Source organism: Molossus molossus, unplaced genomic scaffold, assembly GCF_014108415.1.
Source record: "Molossus molossus isolate mMolMol1 unplaced genomic scaffold, mMolMol1.p scaffold_m16_p_1, whole genome shotgun sequence".
Taxonomy (NCBI): Eukaryota; Metazoa; Chordata; class Mammalia; order Chiroptera; family Molossidae; genus Molossus; species Molossus molossus.
Window position 1 is genome coordinate 104,450,750 of NW_023425344.1, and position 3,711 is coordinate 104,454,460.

Consider the following 3,711-nt stretch of genomic DNA (forward strand, 5'->3'; position numbering starts at 1 on the left):
AAGCAGCTGTGTAAAGGCCATGGGGCAGGAAGGGCTCAGGTTCGTTTGAGGAAATGACAGAGAAATGAGGCAAAACAGTGCAACTAGAAAGGGAACGTGGGATGATGGCTGGTCCATGAGGGCAGCACACACAGGGTCTGAAAGTAAGAGGTGAATTTGGGCAGTGTGCCGAGAGCAGCTGGGTACCACTGAAGAGTTCTCAGTGGGGGAGTGACATGATGAGCTTAACAAGGGACAGAATGCTGTTTAAAGGGAGGGAAGAGGCCTGGGGAGGCTGGTGAGAAGCTGCTGGTGGTGATACAGGCCTGAGGCAATGGTGGCAACTGGAAGACAGTGAAGTGGGGTGGCAGTCCTCAGAGGAGTCCACAGGATTTGGTGACTAACAGATGGGGGTAGTAGGCACACCACAGTGACCGCTGCATGTGTCTTTTCTAATGCAGTGAGGTAATTAGCCTACTGCCTCAGATATACTGTGTCTCCATCATATGGATGGGATTGAACTCCTGTAATGTTTCCTACTGTTACCAAGGACACCAGCAGTTCATTTGATATGCAATCATGCTAAAACAAATGTGTGTGTGGGTGTGTACTGCATAATTTTTAGGTCTTAAGTTTGGGGTATGAATCTGTCAAAAGATATAACAACACAAAGGTATCATATAAGATCACTTTATCATTTAATCCAGACTTGTACTTTTTATTTATTTATTTATTTATTTATTTATTTATTTATTTATTTATTTTATATGAATTTTTATTTATTTTTTTGTTACAGATATTTTAACTTTTTACCCCATTGGCACTCCCCCACCCCACCCCACCTCCGCCCCGTCCCCGGCTTAGTTGTCCATGTCCATTGGTCATGCATACATGCATATAAGTTCTGTGGTTTATCTCTTCCCACCCCCCCACCCCCCATCCCCTCTTCTGAGGGATGTCAGTCTGTGCCCTACTTCCATGTGTCTGGGTCTACTGTATTCCTCAGACTGTTATGTTCATTATATTCCGTATATACAGACTTGTACTTTTTAAAAAGTGGTATTCGAAAGAATATTAAAACAGGGCCATTCAGGCCAGAGACATGAAAAAATGCTCAACATCTCTAATCATCAGAGAGATGCAAATTAAAATGACTGTGAGATATCTCCTCACACCTGCCGGAATGGCTGCCATCAACAAATCATCAAACAACAAGTGTTGGTGAGGGTGTGGAGAAAAGGAGACTCTAGTGCACTGCTGGTAGGAATGCAGACTGGTGCAGCCACTGTGGAAAACAATATGGTGTTTCCTCAAAAAATTAAAAATTGATCTACCATTTGACCCAGTGATCCCACTTTTAGGAATATATCCTGAGAATCCTGAAACACCACTCAAAAAGAATATATGTACCCCTATGTTCATAGCAGCACAATTTACAATAGCTAAGATCTGGAAACAGCCCAAGTGCCCATCAATAGATGAGTGGATACTAAAGCTGTGGTGCATTTACACAATGGAATACTATGCAACTGTAAGAAAGAAAGATCTCTTACCCTTTGAAATGACATGGAGGGGCCTGGAGAATATAATGCTGAGTGAAATAAGCCAGTCAGACAAAAACAAGTATTACATGACCTCACTTATTTATGGAACATAATGAAAAAAATAAGCTGTGGACCAAAATAGATCCAGAGTCATGGAAGTAGGGAAGAGACTAACAAACTTCAGAGGGAGGGACAAGGGGAGGGGTGGGAAGAGATAAACCAAAGAACTTATATGCATGTACGCACAACCAATGCACACAGACATTAGGTTGGGGAAAGCAGGATGGGGGTGGGAGTGGGAAGAAAGTGGTCAATGGGGAAAAAAAGGGACATCTGTAATACTTTCAACAATAACAAATAAAATAAAAAAATAAAACAGGGTCATTCAGATTGTTCTTTGTAGTTCCCGTATGGATTCACCTAACAAAATGACGTTGAGAGGTATTTTTCTTCACTGAGTCTGTGCTTTTGCCTGGAAGTTTGGAAAATATTTTCATAGGACTATGACTGCTCTCTGCAGTCAGTATAGTTAATCATCTTTCTGGTTCAGCTAGCAAGTACTTCCCTCTTCCAGTGTTTCCTCCAAATTCACTGATGCCAGATCTGATCTGAAGATTTTAGGCCTTTTACATCTTCTCTTATTGTTCCTATTCATATAACTGCTCATCTGGAAATAGAACTTCTCTTCATCCCTTAAGATTTCCATGATAACATAAACTGAAAGGAAATGAAGAACCATTCTTAACAATTTCGTCTAACAACAGAAATAATGGCTAATTGATGTAAAAGTATTATAGTTAAGCTCTCCATTAGCAAAAAACCACATATATAATAACATCTCTATGTAATTGTATCATCTAGTTAACTTATCATTGGGTGGGTGGTCTTCTCAAATGCCATGATTTGACCTCTCAATCTCCTTCCTTTTATCACCCATACACTCCCACAGGGCAGACAACTTACCTGCTACAGAGTAATAGACACTAGACAGTCCCATCCCAAATGTTATTTTCTTAAAGATAAGAGAAATGGAAAATGCCTATTCTATAGAAGGATAGAATCCAAGACAATTTAAAGGGTGGAAGAGGAGCCTTTTGATGGATAAAGAGAGTGAAGAGTTGTTCAGAGTTAGGCCAGTGGTCAGTGGACCCCAGGCTGCACTGACCTTTCTCAGAGAGAAGACACCCTTCAGAAATAACATGTTAGTAACAGGGTGCAAAGGCAATGATGACAAAGATGTGTATTTGTTGAGGCCCTACTATGGGTAGGTACTGCACTTTATGACACTATTACCTTGAGTAGAAAACAGTGAGGACTTGGGCGCCAGAGTGCTTGGGTTTGAACTCATACTCTGCTGCTCACTAGCTGTGTGACTTTAAGCAAGTTGCTTCATCTCTTGGTGTTTCAGTTTTGTCTTCTGTAAAATAGGGATAATAATGTTCCACACCTCACTCAGGTAGTTGTGTAGATTACATGGGTTAATATACATAAAGCTCATCAAAAGAACTTGGCACAATAAGTCCTATGTAAAAATTCCCGCCAGTCAGCCCTATGTAAACACTAGTTGCTATTGTTGTCATTATTATTACCTTCATTATATGGATGAATAAACTAAATTAAGTAAGTTAAGGTACAGTATTAGAAATGGCAAAGCCAGGATTCAAACCGAGCTCTTTCTCACTGAAAAGTATATATTCTTTCGATTATTTTCCTCTTCTCCCTCAAAGCATGGTTCAAATCCAGACCCTGCCATTTACTAGCCTTGAGACCTTGGGCTTGTTGCTGGATCTTCATAAAACTCAGTTTTCTTATCTGTAAACTAAGAATCTCGCAAATTTGCTGTGCTGAATAAATGAAATGACATGTCAAGTGATAAGCACAAAGCGGCTAATCAGTACATGTTCATTTTTGTCTCCCTTTTCATTGAAGTTCGTAAACCAGTGGCCAAGACACATAAGAATTTTCCTGCCTGCTTGATACTTCTCCTTTAATATTTCTGGAAACTGACTTACTAGAGGAAGAAAGCTCCAGATGATTTTATTTATTTGTTTTTATTTAAAAAAAAAAAGTTTTTCTTCATTGATTTTAAAGAGAGAGGAAGGGAGAGGTAGAGAGAGAGAGAAACATCGATGAGAGAGAACATGGATTGGCTGCCTCCTGCATGCCCCTCACTGGGGATTTGGCCCAC